The following is a 19,265-nucleotide window of genomic DNA, read 5'->3' as shown; positions in this document are numbered from 1 at the left end:
CAGATTTATTATTGTTCATGTAAACTGCAGTAATGAGAAAATAAGCCCAAATCTTTTCCAACCTCCAATGAAAGAGGTTTGATATCTTTGTAGACTTTCTGTGCTGTGGATGCTCCTAGAGGGGATTTCTTTAGCAGAAGTGAGTCCTGGTTATGTTTTCTCTTTGAAAAAGACACATTCTTTCTAAAGAGGAAGGGAAAAAACATTTCACTTTTCAATTACCCTCAGCTCCTTCACCTCTGTCGTCCTCCCCAGGTCTAGTTTCCAAGGAGAGCAGAAAAAGAGAAGGGATGCCTTTCACTTGCATGGCAGCACCCCTCCCTCTCTTTCTTCTCCTATCATTCCGGCTACCACTTTTATGCATGAAACAGAGAAGAAGATTGAAAGCATTCACTGGCCATTCAGACAATGAAGAAAGGAGATCCTCAGAGCTTTATTAGATATGAAGATCTACAATAAAAATCAATTTCTGGCCTCTTTATGCAGTTTAAATGACAAAGCCTCAACCCATTCAGCCATTGTGTGCAGGAAAGTAATTCTGCAGCACCGGCCGAGACAAGAGCGCCGTATACTTTCTGACCTGCGATTGCAGATTCTAATATGATACAGACCTACTGAGATAATAGGAGGCACTTAATATCATCTGTTGAGAAGAAAAAAAAAGTTATCTCATATCTTTTGGTAGATAGATGGATAGGGGATGAGGTTTAAACCGTTTCATGGGCAGAATACTAAACAGGCTGAGATGGACAGCTGAGCTTTTCACTCTCAACAGTGCTCTCAAATGTGAAAGTTGGTAACACGAAGCAATAAAACGCTTATACACAAGCGGGTGGTTAGTTAGTCCAATTAAAATATGTAAAAATGAGGAACGGCCAGTTTGACAAACAGCAAATATCACATATATTGTTATTCGGACACCTTAGAGATAAAAAAAAAGAATGTTTCTTTTCATTGGAAAACATGCTACCAAAAGCTTTAACTTGACATTGCTTTATGAAAGAAACTAAAGTATATAATATGTCAAGGAGGCTTTTATTGTGGAGCAGCTGTAAACAGGTGATGCACACCACCCAAGTGTCAAGATAGCTCATAGCTTGAAGAGGTTAAAAACTTCAGCAACACTTGTAGTAGCATTTATATAGGATTAGCATGAAAGAAAAATAGACATTCATACATAGATGATCGTAATGTATCCTTATATAACGTTTGGTATGATATCTTACACAAAGTTATTTTTAGGGCTGTCAATCAATTAAAATATTTAATCATGATTAATCGCAAATGATTCACACATTTTTTTTAAATGTACCTTTAAAGGGAGATTTGTCAAGTATCTAATACTCTTATCAACATGGGAGTGGGCAAATATGCTGCTTTATGCAAATGCATTTATATATTTATTATTGGAAATCAATTCACAACACAAAACAATGACAAATATTGTCCAGAAACCCTCACAGGTACTGTATTTAGCATAAAAAATATGCTCAAATCATAACATGGCAAACTGCAGCCCAACAGGCAACAACAGCTGTCAGTGTGTCAGTGTGCTGACTTGACTATGACTTGCCCCAAACTGCATGTGATTATCATAAAGTGGGCATGTCTGTAAAGGGGAGACTCGTGGGTACCCATAGAACCCATTTACATTCACATATCTTGAGGTCAGAGGTCAAGGGACCCCTCTAAACCGGCCATGATGATTTTTCAACACGACAAGCGCCAATCAGTGCACCTGTGCAAGCCTTTGCAGTGTTTAGGCAACAAAACTGCTTGGTTAGGTTTAGGTAGGATTTGGTGGCATCTAATTGTGAGGTTGCAGATTGCAACCAACTGAAAATTCTCCCGCGTGCCAAGCGTGTAGGAGAACTACGGTGGCTGATGCGAATACGTGAATGGCCCTGTTTAGAGCCAGTGTTTGGTTTATCCGTTCTGGGCTACTGTAGATGATGGACTACGTGAAGAGGACCCGCTCCCTATGTAGATATAAACGACTCATTCTAAGCTAACGTAAACACAACTATTCTTATTTTCAGGTGATTATACCCTCAAGAAAACATACTTATTATTACTATATTCCATTTCAGACAATAGATCCCCCTAAATGCTATACACTGTTCCTTTAAGTACGGAAATTACGTGACAAATAAGTCAATGTTGACTTCTGGGTTTCACACGGGACACTAACAGCGTTCTCCTGGGTGAAGCGTTTTTAGAAGCACCCATCCACCCCGACCTCCTTCCTATGCAGACTTTATCGCTGTCCATACTACATCAAATTAATTACGTGGATTATATACAAATTATGGTGCATTACTTTTCGTAAGTATAGCTACAAATGGTGTATGAGAACAGCCTGATGATCCATATGTGATTGCCCCATTGGCTTTATGAGTATGATTGATTAATTATTTTAATGTTTTTTTGGTGACTATGGTGAAGACCAAAAGCCAAAACATGTTGGACTTACAATTGGGGGCGGCTGTGGCTCAGAGGTAGAGCGAATCGCCCACCAATCGGAAGGTTGGGGGTTTGATCCCCGGCTCCTCTAATCCACATGTCAAAGTGTCCTTGAGCAAGACACTTTGCTCCTGAAGGCTGTACCATTGGTGTGTGAATGAGTATTTAGATTAGATCCTTATGGTGTAATCTAATGGCAGAGGCCATCAGTGTATGAATGTGTGTGTGTGTGTGAATGGGTGAATGCTGACATGTAGTGTAAAGCACTTTGAGTGGTCGGATGACTAGAAAGGCGCTGTATATAAATGCAAGTCCATTTACCATTTCATTTGTTATATTAACCCTACAAATGCTGCTTGAGTTTTATCCTTTTTTAGACTATTTCCCTTCTCCATGCAAGTTAGCTCTCAGCCACAGAAGAACCAGTCAATAATATCGGTCTACATAATTATTATTTTTGCATTTCTGTATGATTGAATACATTGTAGACAATGTACACAAGGACAGTGAACCTCAAGTTCACATGCTCGCAGTGACCCGTGTTTGGGTATTTCTCAGCATTTGTATCCATTTTCTATACACTAAGCATTAGCTTGAATGCAGTGGCAAAACAAAATACAGTTAATTAATCACGGAGCATCTGTAGACTCTGAATGTCTCGGTGTTGTTCCAGCGTGATCTGTTTACCGCCCGACCCCTCGTGTGGACAGGATGATCAACAGGATGAACAGTGAGCAGTGACACATCCAATCCATCTCAGATGTTAGGCCTCGCTGTGTTTTAACAGATCTGTGCTGAGGTGAATCTTATCAGCTGTTAGATAATGTTTAATAATAACAGTCATTCAATAGGAGGGGACAGCCAGTGCTGCAGCATCACAAAGGTTATGTGTTTGAATTGAGGATGAAATTACAGTCAAGGCTGAGCTCATATTGGCTGTAGGAGAGTCCAGAGAAAGGTTTCTGCAGGAAACCAGAGGAGCTTTTCAGATTAAAATACTTTTCTCTTCTCCCAGATGTGTGTGATACTGAAGTGCAAATATTACTTTAGTGGTGCGAATGTTTAAAGAAATATACAATGAGTCAAATTACGTACATCCTATCTATATTGAGTGGGCTTTTTGGGCCCCTTTGCTTGGGAATGTAACGATACAATCGATCTGGATCGATATATATATCGATGAAATTCCCATGGCACGTCTGTGTCACCATTTCTGTCCAAATGCACCTCCTTCCTATAGAGACCAGTAATAAACTTGTCAAATCATATTTTTGCTGCTTTTCGTGAGTTAATATAAATGTAACTGATCGTGTTAAATGGGCATATGATATCATGTCATATCGATTGCAGGCCTCTAGATTTAATCAAATGAAAATCGTATCGTGTCAGACTTTGGGATAACAGCAAATATCGTGATGAAACGTGATTTACACCCCTACCCTTTGACCAGTTGGTGATCTATCCTCAGATATGACCTACACACTTTTTCAAAAATGAGAATATATTTAAGGGCTGTCAATCGATAAAAATAGTTAATCGTGCTTAATCACAAACTATTCGCACATTTTTCATCGGTTCAAAATGTACCTTAAAGGGAGATTTGTCAAGTATTTAATACTCTTATTAACATGGGAGTGGACATATATGCTTGCTTTAAGCAAATGTATGTATATATTTATTATTGGAAATCAATTAACAACACAAAACAATGACACATATTGTCCAGAAACCCTCACAGGTACTGCATTTAGCATAAAAATATGCTCAAATCATAACATGGCAAACTGCAGCCCAACAATCATCAACAGCTGTCAGTGTGTCAGTGTGCTGACTTGACTATGACTTGCCCCAAACTGCATGTGATTATCATAAAGTCAGTTATCATGTCTGTAAAGGGGAGACTCGTGGGTACCCATAGAACCCATTTTAATTCACATATCTTGAGGTCAGAGGTCAAGGGACCCCTTTGAAAATGGCCATGGCAGTTTTTCCTCGCTAAAATTTAGCACAAGTTTGGAGCATTATTTAGCCTCCTTTCTTGACAAGCTAGTATGACATGGCTGGTACCAATGGATTCCTTAGGTTTTTATAGTTTTATGTGATGCCAGTATCTTCACTCTAGCATTAAAACTGAGCCCGCTACAACCTAAAAATTGCAAGTTGTGTTAATGCGTTAAAGAAATTAGCGGCGTTAAATCGACTTTGCGTTAACTTTGACAGCCCTAATATTTATGTTAATCTTATATACAGTATATACTATATATATACGTATATTTACTGTATATATATATATAAATATATATAAAATATTTTTGCTATGTGAACTCAGCAAAGAATCACAGCTGTCCTTTCCACATTTCGGATGATGAGTTGTTGTGTTAGACCTTCCTACATGAGACCTGAACTCTGGTGATCTTCTGTTTCAAGAAAGTCTCGTAATCGATGACATGTGATGGAGCAAACTCAACAAGATAAATGATCCATGTTGCTGTAATGAAAAGGACTCTTTTTTTCTTTTTTTCTTGTGGCCACGCTTTCATTCTTCTCTGATGGAGACGTGGATGAATTGGACGAGTGTGCCACATCTCCAGGGGCAGGGAGATAAATATTATGCCTGACTTCTCCTCCTCCTCCGCCATGTCTGGTTACCAGCTGAAAAGCAATTGTTTCACTCCGGCGTCTTGACTGCAAGACACGTGCTATTTCAAATTAAACCTTCAAGGTCCCAAAGTCATTTATTTCTGTCAAAACGGAGGCAGAATGGAATTTCTGAGAAACAACAATAAATTCACTGTGGATGTGAGAAACCACAATAAATTCTCAGTGTCTTAGCGGCGAGTGTTGTTTGCTCGCGGAGCAGAATAATATCCAGGATGCAGAGCTCCATTCAAGGCCTTAAAATGTGGAACTAATCTCCCTAAAAAGACTACTATTTGGCGTCATTGTTTTTCGTTTAGCCTTCCCCAAAGTGTTAGATACAGTAGCGCGTGTCCATGGGGGAAGTCATTGAATACGAGTAGCCTCCTCCACCTCAGATACTACGAGAGTGTAAGTGGATCCTGATTCACTGATAGCACAGAGAAGCCTCCTTGAGTGTTTGCAAAGTGTGGACCTTGAGAAGAACGGCTTTGCCAAAAATCCTCATGTGGCCCCAGAGACCACAGCACAGTGCTCAGTGAAAACAAAGATGTTATAAGCTAGCTTAGCTATTATCGCGCCTTTGCACTACATCTCCCCTGACACCGCATTCAAATCACTCTCTATTTAGTTGGGGTTTTTATTTATTTATAACTGCATTTTTCTCCCGTTTTCCGAGGCAAAAAGTGACTAAAAGGATTATTTGTGGAATAACTAAAATAATTAGCAATGCTCATGCTTCTTTGATTCAGCCGAACAGAGCTGCATTTTGCTCGGATCCCAGCGTTGTGTTAGCGTTACTGTAATGTAGGTGAGAGGCACAAAGGGCTGTGAGTCTATGAAATTGATAAAAGGGCAGAAAAGGAGAGGAGACAGAAAGACTACAGGACATCAATTGCAAACAGACTTTATAGTAAATGACAACAAGCAAAAAAGACAAATAATGATCCGTAGAAGCATGGAAGGAATATTCATCTCACAACATTTAGTGCATTACAGCATCGCCTGAAGATGCATTTAATCTGAAGTAACATTTACAACATGAATGAACATGCATACAAGTACATTTTGTACTTTTAGTTTTTTAGACTTTAAAGGGACAGTTCACCCCAACATCAAAAAATTCCATATTTTTCCTCTTACCTGTAGTGCTATTTATCAATCTAGATTGTTTTGGTGTGAGTTGCTGAGTGTTGGAGACACCGGCCGTAAAGATGTCTGCCTTCTCTCCAATATAATGGAATTAGAGGGCACTCGGCTTGTGGTGCTCAAAGCGCCAAAAGAATACATTTTAAAAAACTATCCAGAAATCATGACCTAATTACTCAAGATAATCCACAGACCTTATTGTGAGCAGTTTCATGTAGGAACTATTATCTTCCTACAAAACTACATCTGCCAACCGTATCTAGCGAAAGAAGCGTGCATCTACTGCTCGTGCTCGTGACTGCGCAAGATGTAAACACTAATGGCATTCCCCTTGTAGCTAGCTCAGGTGAGCTAGTTGTCACGGAAGCTTTGCATTCAAGCGCTATAGGATTGGAACGCAGAGGTACCGGTAACCCGATTTGTTCAAGTCCTATGGGGACCAGTGGGCTATCCTGACCCTAACCAGTTGAGGTCAATGCCTAACCTCAACCAACCCATCGTGAAATTCACATTCATTTACTCCACTGACGTTTCAGAAAATCTTTATATAAAGAGTTTTAAGCATTGAATAAAGCCAACCAGTTACGAGATGAATCGTGACCATAAAACATTTGATCTGGACTAAAAACAAAACTGGAAAACAGAAAAAAGGCAAAGATACAACACTATGTACATCATTATTTTAAGATTGAAGGAACTTCTCATCCCATAATCCATTGCGAATGGCGACTGGCCACCTCTGGAAACTCCCCAAAAACTTTTAAACCAACTGTTGATCTAAAATGAAGACAGATGCAGTAGCTGCATGCCTTATTTCTCACCATAAATCAGTTTTCAGAAACACATTTTGGTGAACTATTTTTGTACTATATGAGAAAACTTCCAAACGAGTCGCCATGTTGGTTCCGGTTTGAAATCCGGGCGCAGACCGCGGAGCAGCACGTATGAGCACGTACCCTCACTAACGGTTCACTGGTAACAGTGAGCTCCACCAATCAGAAACGTCGCTGTTACACTTAGGATTGTGGGTAGTGTAGTACTCCTCCATGTCATCGTGAATAAAACATGGTTTTCTTAAAACAAGGTTGATATCATACAAACTCGTGGCTTCTATAGGATCATATACCATCGTTTCACAATCTCGTAGCTCGTGAGGCGTCTACCTTGGATGGCTATGACAATATGGCTAATAATCAAATCTGATATACAGAATATTAATCAATTCACTTCCGGAACCTCCCTGTTGATCTCTATTCACTCTAGTTTAAGTTTTGTCTCTACCAACTCCTTGTCGCTAAATGTGTATGTCTGTCCTTTGGTTCTGAGCAGGTAGTGTATAGTGAGATTTTTCTCGGAGAACAGCTGCCTACTGCAACTAAAAATGACGCTATGAGAGCTATGAGAGTGAATCAGAACAGTATAGTTGTAGGCCGGACAGCAAAACAATCAGCTGAGACTCACTATAAGGCCCCGTAAAGCTCAGTGGGACCTCCGGGTCTGAAAAGTGAAGCCAATGCAGAAATGCCTTATACTTGTATTCTTCCTAACAGTCAGCAGGGGGTGACTCCTCCGGTTGCAAAAAGAAGTCTGATTGTATAGAAGTCTAAGAAAATGAGCGTACTGCTCACTTGATTTATAACCTCAGTAAACATTGTAAAAATGAGTTTATGGTCTCAATCGCTAGTTTCAAGTCTTCTTCAATACAGCATGATGTTCATCTAGTAAATTATGGTCCCCATTTAGAGTCAAATAGACCATAAAGCATGGGATGCTTTAGGGCGTTGCTACCTTGTAATTGCGTTGTCCGGTCTGGGAGTTGTCCGTGTTTTTGTCTTACAACTTTAACCCTTTCACAGTGTGTTTTCAGTTCATGAAAGTTAATTATAACCTTTTTGGTCGCCGAAAAATGTCTAATTCAGCATTCGGTTGTACTTAGCTCCACCCTCTCCTGTTACTTCTGGTTGCAAATAACCAAGATGGCGATGGCCAAAGGCTTCAAATTGGCAGTTCACAAACCAATGGTTGATGTCACGGTGACTACGTCCACTTCTTTTCTACAGTCTATGCTAAAGCTGAGCAGAGCTGCAGATTCTGACCCCTCATTGTCATTTGATTATGTAACACTGAATCTCTGATGTCAGGGAAAGAGTGACATTCATGCCCTTATAGATCTCGTAGTTTAAGTCAAAGTGTAAATAAGCATTTAGCATATTAATATATAGTATGCTATGATTGAGATGGGACATTGCAATTGTATCAACGGCATAAGCTGCTAATATTAATCTCAGTGACATAAGGCTCTCTCACAGTGCTTGGGTTGAGTCAGATGAAATGAAAGTCAGTCCCAGTTTCCTTTGCTACCAGTTAGCATCTGCTTCCCAATTACATCAGCAATGTTTTCTCAAACTGTCGACTCAATGCATCACAATTGCGAGAGTGTGATGGTTCCCCGAAGGGAGCCGCCACCTGTCATTGTGTTTATACAAATAATACTTTGATAGAATGATGAATAGTGTGATATAATTGGAGATGAAAGATTAAAAAAAATGCCTGAATGTTAAGATCAAGCGGTTCCACGGAGGAGCACCTGTAAGAGAGTAAAAAAAAGGATGAGACCACGTTAATAAGTTGCCATTTATAATGTGAATTCAAATTTTGTACAGTGCAGAACCTGGCAACCCGCAAATTAAATCTGGTTGTGCTGTACGTTGATAATATTCAGTGATTTCAATAGCACAATAAATAGCAATAAATCAGAAAATGTGCACCTCCATGCAAAACAAAGCTGGAATGATAAGGTAATAGAAAAGAGAGCAATGGGTTAACACTTGCAAAACACTTCACAAGCATGTTGCGCTTGAATTGGGATGTAAGGATAAACCACATCGTTCCAGTCATCCAGATTGGATTCGAGTTTAATTTGATTTCCTTAAGATCAAGAGACCCTGCTTATTTAAACAAGAATAAAAAAACGCTTTTTGAAAAATAATCATGCTGTATTGCACTGATTTTTAGACAGTTGTTTAAATGAACCAATGAATCCTCGTGTTATCCTGAACAAAGACCGTGATCCTGCTATCAGACACTTCATTCATGTCGTCTCAATGCCTGAAAGACAAAGTGGGTAGCACAACAAATTCATTTAGAGCTGTGCTAAAACATGATCGGCATCTGTATAGGCGTGGGGTCTTATTGCCAAGATTAATTATATTCATTATATAGCGCACTGCATACAAATGACCTTGTTTCCGGTTCAATACATGCACTGATTTTGAATATTGTGCGCTGAACAGATTTGTTAAGACGTATATATAAACGTGCATTTACGGTGGCTCTTTTCTGGTTTGCTGGGAGTATTTTAAAGACAACGGAAGGTCTTATTATTTTACAAGGTTTTACAGGTTAAAGATGGGCTTATCATTATCACATCTCCTTTAGAGGCCCATAATTCCTAGCGGCTCTTTTGTCTGTGTCTTTATTTTATGCATTGACTTGTATTGCGAATGAATGCACAGAGTCTAAAAAGGTTTGTGTCTTCTTGCAGTTTGCGATTAAAGTAAAGAGTAGATATATTCAGCCATCACTGATATCTGTATTGCTGCTTTATTTGAAGCAGCAGGAGACAGTTGATCAAAGTCAACAGGAGAGATTTGAATGTGAGCTATCTCTGGAAAATCTTTAATTTCAGTTGAGAAGTACATTTTTTTCGTACTTTTAGTTTTATTATCACCTGACACAAACCGCCTCACTCTTTGTGTAGGATCTCTGTAAAATCTGACTAATGAAACAGCAAAAAGCAGAAATAAACTCTTTGCCATGGTCATATGTTATTTTGCAAGAAATTGAGTTTCTGTTTTAAAAAATGTAATACCTAGCAGTCTCACTGTTCCTTATTGTAATCCTGTAGTTATTTTAGAAACCAGTGTTTAACCTTTCACACCGAAGCACAGCGGCATCAGACCTATTTTGAGTATAAAACCCAGACTTAAAGGAACAGTGTGTAAAAATTATGCAGATCTATTGGCAGAAATGGAAAATAATATTTATTATTGTGTGAATGCTGTACAGCAAAGGGAAACTAGTGATGGACCTAGTGTTTCAAAATAAAAGTTCATTCTACCCAAATTCTACTTTGTCTAATGAATTCGAGTTTTAAAGTTTCATTCCATCCAACTACTACTTTCTAGAGGTCTATTCCGCATTTGTGCTTTAAGATTTCTGTATTATCAGCAATGCATTGCGATTAATTTCAGCTGTCAGCTTTCACATGCAATTATCTAGTTTTCTTTAGTGTATAATAACCTGAAAATAAAAAATCATTGTGTTTTCGATACCTTAGAATGAACCGTTTATATCTACATACCGAGCAGGTCCTCTTCACGGAGCCGGCCGCCATGTTTCTACAGTAGCCCAGAGCAGACAAACCAAACACTGGATCTAGATGGGGCCATTCCCATTTTCACGATTTTGCATTGGCCACCATAGTTCTCCTACACGTTTGGTACACGGAAGAAGTTTCAGTTGGTTGCAGTGTTGGAAATTAACTTTTTTGTCTGTTTGTGCATTTTGTAATCTACCAACCACTCCATAGATTACAATGTTTTTTTTGGCTGGTGAGTGAAGCAAATCTAGCAGCCACTTGCCTATTTTACCAGCATTTGGCTAGTGACTGGTGCTAATTTCCAACACTGGTTGCAATCTGCAGCCTCATTGCTAGATGCCGCCAGATCCTACACACTGCACCTTTAATTCTGAAAGCCTCTATATGACCTACATAAGCAAACAAGACCGTCAGCGAGAATATTGGTTATTTCTATATAATTATTCTCAGTGCCTGTCATCGGGTCCGATTCCCTGGCACGCAGGTTCACAAGAAACTCCTTCAGCTCAGACTCACAGCAGGGCCTCCGGCAGCGACCAGCCCGCCACAGACAGATCCGGCTCTGCTGCCGCCTTCGACCTGCAGTCGGAGCTCTGACAGGTGTTGGAGAGCTCCGCGCCCAGCAGCAACGGCTCCTCCTCCAACCTGCAGCTGATGAGCTTCACCTCACTGCTCCGCCGGGCCCCGCTGGGAGCCATCACTGACACCACGCTGCTGGAGGCCCAGGCCGTATTGCTGGGCCCGCTGGAGGGAAGGGAGGCACGGGAGAACCAGAACCAGGACTGCACGGGGCAGACCGTCAGACCCTGCTGCAGTAAAATGAGAGGTTTTCTAAAGGGAGTCTGGTGCTCGGAAACACTACCGCTTTTGTCCACAGGGACCGCCAAACTCAAGACAAAATGAAAGGTTCTTGTAGTAGCTTTAACCCTCATCTGTTGGAGTATAAACAACTCCACAAAAGAGGAATGGTTTGCAGACAGTCAGTGGTACATACAGTATATATTATGTAGAAACTGTGTTCAGCTATTGTCCTGTCTCAGCTTGGGGATAAATATTTTCCCTCTTCAAAAAAACTTTTTATTGGATGAAATGGTCTAAAATCTTGAGAACAAAAGGGCAAAGGGAGTAAATGACCTTTTAGGGCGTTATTGTGGCTGACTAGTGCTACCATGTCCTAGCTGGCTAGTGTGTTAGCGGTTAGCTTGCCAACTACAGTAACTGCCACTTGCTCCGTGAGCAGTCCCTACGCCACCAAGCTTCAAGAGCAAAATATTTCACAGATGTACAGATTAATCTTTCTCTTCCACTTCCAGGTGTGACTCTATGCATGTTGACTCAGTGCCACGGCGTTATGGGGCACTTAAATAGAACGGCGCCATTGTTAATGTGATTAATTACACCTGCGGTTTACCTGCTTTGACAAGTCAAAACGCCTATGGAAGTTGTTACTCTGGCTGAACAGGTTTGATTCCTTCAGATGTCTTCTTTAAGTATTCGTGCACAGTTCAATCCTTAGACTCCGTATAGATAACTGTACGATCAGTACAATGGATGAAAATGGCAGAAAAGTGTTTCATAAGAGTAATAGGGAAGTAGCTAGAGGTCAATGGTTTTAAAGAGCTTCTATACACATCATGACTCCATCGTTGCTTTCTTTTACTTCTTTCTATTGAGCAGCTGGATCCATCGGCTGTCCTCGGGTTCCCCACACACAACAGGATATCCGATCGTAAATATTAAACGCGTTTAATATTTACAATCGCATAGCATCATATGACAGCTGTTGTTGCCTGTTGGGCTTGAGTTTGCCATGTTATGATTTGAGCATATTTTTTTATGCTAAACACAGTACCTGTGAGGGTTTCGTTGTTTTGTGTCGTTAATTGATTTCTAATAATAAATATATACACCAAATATATACAGCAAGAATATTTGCCCACTCCCATGTTGATAAGAGTAGTAAAGACTTGAACAGATGAAAAATGTGTGATTAATTTGCTATTAATCGCAATTAACTATGGACAATCATGCAATTAATCACAATTAAATACCGCAAGCCCTACTCTTAACATACCTCACACCACAGGAATATCTGGTAAGATAATAGTTAGTTAATCTTTATTGACAGACTCGTAGTCCATTTAAAAAAAACATATAACACAATCAACAATACGTACATTTAAATAGATTTTTAAAAACATTTTTTTTTTTTTAAAGACAGTTATAGCAATGTTTCCACAGGGATGACTGGTATTGTATAACACTAAAACAAGGATTTGACCGTAGCATGATAATGGTGTTTGGAGAATCATTTAGACGACATAAATTTGTGCATCAGATTTCTCAATAGAGTCTCGAAACTCGCTTGCAGTACACCACCACCACAATCTTTAGAACCTTCCAAAAATCTAAGCTTTTTTGACCATTGTCTGGAGCAGGGAATCAGGCCCAAAACCTGCTTGATTGTCGTGCAGTATTTACTCTGCATTACTGTATTTGCGATGGACATTCAGACGTTCACAGACAGGTGGTACACCGTCTACTCTTCAGTACTGCCTGTGCTGCCTCATCTGCCTCCTGCAGCCTGTGCAGCATTTCCAGTGAAAGGACGGGTTGATAGGACCGTAACTTTCAGTATTCTTATCCATCCATAACTATTACCACACCAGTCCTCTGCCTCGCCTCTCCACACTAGAGAAAAAAAAAAAAAATCAAAGAGGGTATTAGGCAGCGGGGTTATTCCCGACACTTTGCTGGAGGCTGGCGTTAATCTGTGCGTTTTGGAGAAACGAGGTTAGTTAAGCATTTTAATGGCCCTAGCCCTGTGATAATTAGGCCTGCCCTGGAGGGAGCTCCAGTTGAGCCACTTGGGCCTTGAAATGGAGCCAGGGAACTAAAGCCCTGCACGCACACAATGATCCTGAACTAATTCCCTGAGTAAATATTTTCTCCCGTTCACTCCGCAGCCTCTTTCTCTTTAAAGTTGTAAAAGGCCTGTTTCCTTTTTCTATTTTTCACACTCTCTTTTTTTTTTTTCCATCCTCCCTCCCTCCGTAGATATTTTTAGAAGGAGGCACTCGGAGCGGTTTTACATTTTATTCTTTTCTTTCTTTCTTTCTTTTTTTCATTGTGTCCTATTTCATCGTGTGATAAAGCTCATACAACAGTTTTTAATAGTTCTACTGCGTGCATTTTTACACAATCACCTCGCACGTATAGAGACGGGGGGGCCTCTGTTGTGTCTTGTTTGACTGGCGTGGCCTCTGACCCCGGGGCCCGCGGAGGGGCTCTCTGACTGACTGATCCAATCGTCCTAAAGGGGTCTCTGAACATTGTGTATAGTCTTCCCTTCCTGTCTGCGTCTGGGGCTCCCACAACACCGAGAAAGCCCCTGAGCTACAGCTGCTATTGTTTCTCAGCACAAAAGACAGACATCACATTAAAAGTGCTCTGTATCGTCTTGAACTCACATCAGTCTTTGTCAACAGGAGAATCAAAAGGCTCCGGCAATTAAATCTAATAAAAAAAATATTCATGAATATCACAGACGTGCGATAATAAGTCTATTAATGTGAAATAATTCCTGATTTGTGTTTGAATGAAGGCCGCCGTCTCCTTCGTGTCTCTATTAGAACTCTATTAGAATGGGCTGAACACACCCTGCCATTAAGTTGTCAATCTACAAGTTTGTGTCTGGGTGATAAAGTTCGTCAGCTTTCAAAGTGGTTGTTTGGAGGATGCTTTGACTGACACGTGGCCCTCGAGCTACAGAAGTCAGCGCCCAGGTTTCCCAGGGACACTACTTGTTTGGCTCAGGGAACCTTTGTGAGAAGTATCTTCATCTCACTGCTGCTCAGTCAGCCCATTTCTCCAGGCCACGGTGTCAGGCATCATTTATCTCTGACAGTGAAGCTGTCTAGAGTGTGTGTGTGTCTGTCCGTCTATATGCGATATGTGTGTGCATGCGTGTTTGTATATGTGAGTCCGCCCGCGTCTCTGTGTTGGCTGGGCGCATGTCGTCATGTGTCATATGGGTGTCCCAAGGACAATTCTCGGAGCGGGCGGCGGCGGCGGAATGAGCAGAAGATGAATGTTTTCTGAACATAGGAGGATATCATTAAAGCTATACCTGCGCCGCCGTTTGATTGATTTGCCGAATCACAGTCGCAGGATGTTAACATAAAACCCGCAAATGGCTTCGATTTAAATATGTTACTTATCAACACTCCACAGTCCATCAACGTAAAAATCCTCCGGAAGCTCTAATTTAACGGGAAGTGTGTAATTTTTCATTATACAGTAATTAGATGATATTAATTGCAAAACATCTGTTAAGTTAGCTGACATGTGACGGCTGCCAGGCTGACTAATGTGCATGATAGTTCATCACACTATATGGGATTCTAACCTTTAAATGCAGAGGTTTTCAAGCTGCGAGGCGTGCCTCCTTGGGTGGGAGCGATGAAGCGGGGGCACAGAAAGAGACACAAAGATACTGCATGAGGTGAAAAGGACAGGTGCATTCTGCAAGTTAGTTATTGTAGTTTAGCCTGCTTACGGTACGCAGTTTAGCTCATGGAGACAATTATTTTTGCCTGATTGCTGCAATTTGCGTTAAAAATTACACTCCTTCTCAGAGTCATAACTCATCTGAACACATGATACATTTATTTTAAAATTCAGTGGGGCTTACATTTTCTTAAATAGAGTGAAGATACTGGCATCATCAAAACCTAAGAAATTCATTGGTACCAACCATGTCATACTAGCTTGTCATGAAGGAGGCTAAATAACGCTCCAAACTTGCGCTAAATTTTTACAAGGACAAAATGGCAAGGGGTCCCTTGACCTCTGACCTCAAATTATGTGAATGAAAATGGGTTCTATGGGTACCCACGAGTCTCCCCTTTACAGACATGCCCACTTTATGATAATCACATGCAGTTTGGGGCAAGTCATAGTCAAGTCAGCACACTTACACACTGACATCTGTTGTTGCCTGTTGGGCTGCAGTTTGCAATGTTATGATTTGAGCATATTTTTTATGCTGAATGCAGTACCTGTGAGGGTTTCTGGACAATATTTGTCATTGTTTTGTGTTGTTAATTAATTCCCAATAATAAATATATACACATTTGCATTAAGCAGCATATTTGTCCACTCCCATGTTGATAAGCGTATTAGATACTTGACAAATCTCCCTTTTAAGGTACTTTTTCGGGGCGACTGTTGATCAGAAGGTAGAGCAGGTCGTCCACCAATCAGTGTTCACTGTATATGACTTTACATGAAAGCTCAAAGGAGAATTTTTTATTTATAATACATGTTACACACTGCTACACAAATACATTTACTGTGTACAAAGTGCTTAGCTACTACAGTATTGACTTTTCCCAGTAAACTTTGACCTACTGTTTAAATGGGAGTCTAAACAGCTCAGCTGGACAGACCTGACATTCTGGTATATTACAGTAAGCAGTCAGTGTCAACAAAAAAGTAGAACGAAACAGAGATTAGTATATAAGAAACATTTCCAGGGTTGACTGTCATGGTGAAAAAACATCTCAACATTTTGACCAGTACAGCTCACATGATGACAAAACAACTTTTCATTTTGGTGGCGTTGGACAATTTACTGACACAATAACTGGTTTTGAAGCATGAATGAAGTGTTTTGGGTGAGTTACTACCTTTTGCAGACATGCAACAGAGTTGTGATGTCCCATCAAACAGTTGTGACAATTGCACTTACCGTTAAGAGAATGTTAAGACTGTTTAAAAAAAATGAGCCAAAGCAATTGAGAAAAACTGTAAAAAATAATAATAAAGTCAAGCCAGCCCTCGCTCTCATCTCCGTGGTTAAATCGGCCGACGCTATAACTGTAGAGCACCCATATATTAAACCCATTTATGTTAAATGCATTCAAACTGCCTGGAGCTGACCATGGATGTATAAAGAGAACGGAGCTGACGGGAGAGTTAGAGACGGACTTGGAGTTAGAGGAAGTATACACGTGTTATTACGTCTGGTTTTCAAAATAAGGTGTTAACAAACGGAACTATATACAAAATACATATATGGAAATAAGATTGATTATATTGTATTCACCAGAAAGTATAAAACATTACATGTTCATTATAAATTAAAAAGAAAATCCCACTAATTTGTCAGGGAAATGTCTTTATTCTTTGATTTTTGGGTTGCTGGAAAAAAAATTATTTTGCATGTATTGGTCATTTTTACTGTATTAATTTAGATATTTTCCAAAGTAAAGTCCCTAGAAGTGTATGATTCAACATTTTCCTATGGTCTATTGTCAAAAAATAAACCGTAATATCAAATTGCAATACTTAAAAATCGCAATACATATCGAATCAGCATCCAAGTATTGTGATAGTATCGAATCGGGAGATATGTGTATCATCCCAGCCCTAATAAATAAACACATGGTCCTTGATATTGTTGGCTTAACAATTTTAGAGGGATGGGGGGGGGGCTCTAAATCCGAATTTTGCCTTGGGCACCAACAACGCTCGAGCCGGCCCTAGTGCCACTGTATATATAGGCGAAAAGAAAAGTGTCAGGGGCCTGCAGTGTCAGGCTGTGAAAACCCTCGCTTTAATACATTCAGCACGGTGGAGTTTTTAATAAACAACTTGAAAGACGGACTAGCTTTCTATGAACATACATGCTGGCATCTTACCCCAGTATATTAGCCTAACCCCGGCCGTGCACATCCTCTCTTTGTCCTCCACTTCCTCTCCAATCCCTCCATTGCCCTGCACGTCCTCCGCACCCCGCCTCTTTGTCCCGTCTCAAGGCCATGGCCAGTCATGGGCTCGGGCCCGTGCTCCTAGCAGCTACTGACCCTTTGTGCCACCTTTATCACAGACTTCTTTACCGTGGGCTACTTAACCACAGCGCTAACTGCAGGTCCTGCGGGTCTCTGTGATTGTGCTCTGCATTGAGCAGAGAGATGAGGATTAACACCGACACTCGATAAAGGGGTCAGAGGTGTGCAGTGATTATTTGTGTGTGTGTATTACCGGGAACGAGAGAGAGAAAAAGAGAGACAGAGAGAGAGAGAGTGTGTGTGCAAGGTATAAGCCTGTGTGTGTGTGTGTGTGTGTGTGTGTGCAGCTCTCACAGGGTGGAGGATGAAGCAGGTGGAAGGGGGTTGGGGACATGGCTGCAAGGTTGAGGTGAAATAGATGGATAAGGTTAGCTGAGTTATCAGACAGGAGCATCACAATCAAGCTGTCAGCTCAATGCCTCCCTCTCTCTGCTCTCTCCCTCTTTTTGATAAACAGAGGAATAGGATTACAATTTGGACTGGTCCCGGGGCAGCGAGGAAGCCTGCCCTGCCTTTCAGCCGCATTCTCTGCTCTGTGAAAGGAGCACAAGAAAGGCACAAATCTGCCAGACAGGGCTCTCTGAGTGGGGGATCCTAGAGGAGGAGGATAGGAGGGCATGGTGCCAGAGAACAAGGTGTGGAGGTTGGCTCATAATTACAAAAAAATATAAATCCAAGACATTTATTAAAGGTCTGGTTCGGTGAAATTACAATACCATAACTTCTCACTTACCTGTAGTGATATTTAGCCATCCATACACACAGTTTGGGTTTTATTTGTGATCACTGGGATTTCATCCTACACTATAACACAATCATTTAGTGATGCTCATAGCATTTAAAAAAAAATACATTAAAGAAATCCAGCCGCAGCATGTCTTTTAATCAGTGGTGCAGTGTTATTTATTCAAGTAGAATATTTCCATTTGATGCTGCTTATACTTACATTTCTACAATGGACATGTTGTACTTACCTATTCCACTTCATTTATCTGTCAGATTATTAAAGGTTTTTATAAAATATAATGTATTGTTGTAAATTAAACTGTAAAATTGTTAGAGTTAGTTTCACCTCAACCAGCTACAACATTAACATGCTGATTACACATCAGTTATAAGAATCCAATAATATAAAGTTTCATTCTATAACACTGACAGGGGGATTTTTGTCTGTACAGTACTTTTAATACTTCACAAAATGTATGATAATTACATACTGTCATTGTCCAGCAAAAATCATGTATCTCCAATTTTGGTGAATGTGATTTTTGTTTAGATTAAATTGAACAAATTGAAGTGTTCCTTTTTCCTAATTCTTAAGCTCACTAAACAATTTAAATATCTGAAATAGGCCAAAAGGATGAAAACAAGGCTATTTTTTCTTTGCTTATTAAATGTTAAAGTTGAGATGAAATGAAAAATGTCTTTATAACCCTTTTAGATTACAACCCCGTTCATATTGTGCACCTATTTAACAATATAAGCAAATAAATAGATAAATAAATTATTGTTATTATATTAAAATCCAATCATCTTTTTTTCCTGTAAAACAAAATATGACGTGTGCTTACTAGGGATGCACCGATACTGGATCGGATATCTGGCCAATACTGACTTAAATAGCTGTATCAGTGACAATGGGACCGATCTATTCAATTCATATCTATGTTTATATACTAGATACATTATATACTAGAATTTTATTTCCTGTTTAAGTTTTGAGCAATTTGTTGCTGCATTAAAAGGGTTTACACTTGAATTGTAATTCCTGATCATTTTGA

General features: G+C 40.1%; 1 long non-coding RNA gene across 1 annotated transcript in view; it reads left to right on the top strand.

The window, feature by feature from the left end:
* The window catches only part of LOC119489040, a 138,672-nt gene extending 119,614 nt beyond the window's left edge, over positions 1-19,058 (top strand). Inside the window, exon 3 of the long non-coding RNA XR_005207082.1 lies at positions 17,942-19,058. This is a non-coding gene — a long non-coding RNA (uncharacterized LOC119489040). The remainder of the gene's footprint in view (positions 1-17,941) is intronic.
* Positions 19,059-19,265: the final 207 nt, after the last annotated feature.

Source organism: Sebastes umbrosus, chromosome 5 (genome assembly GCF_015220745.1).
Source record: "Sebastes umbrosus isolate fSebUmb1 chromosome 5, fSebUmb1.pri, whole genome shotgun sequence".
NCBI classification, from domain to species: Eukaryota; Metazoa; Chordata; class Actinopteri; order Perciformes; family Sebastidae; genus Sebastes; species Sebastes umbrosus.
Note: the sequence above shows the minus strand (reverse complement) of the source record. Positions and strands in the feature narration are given on the sequence as shown.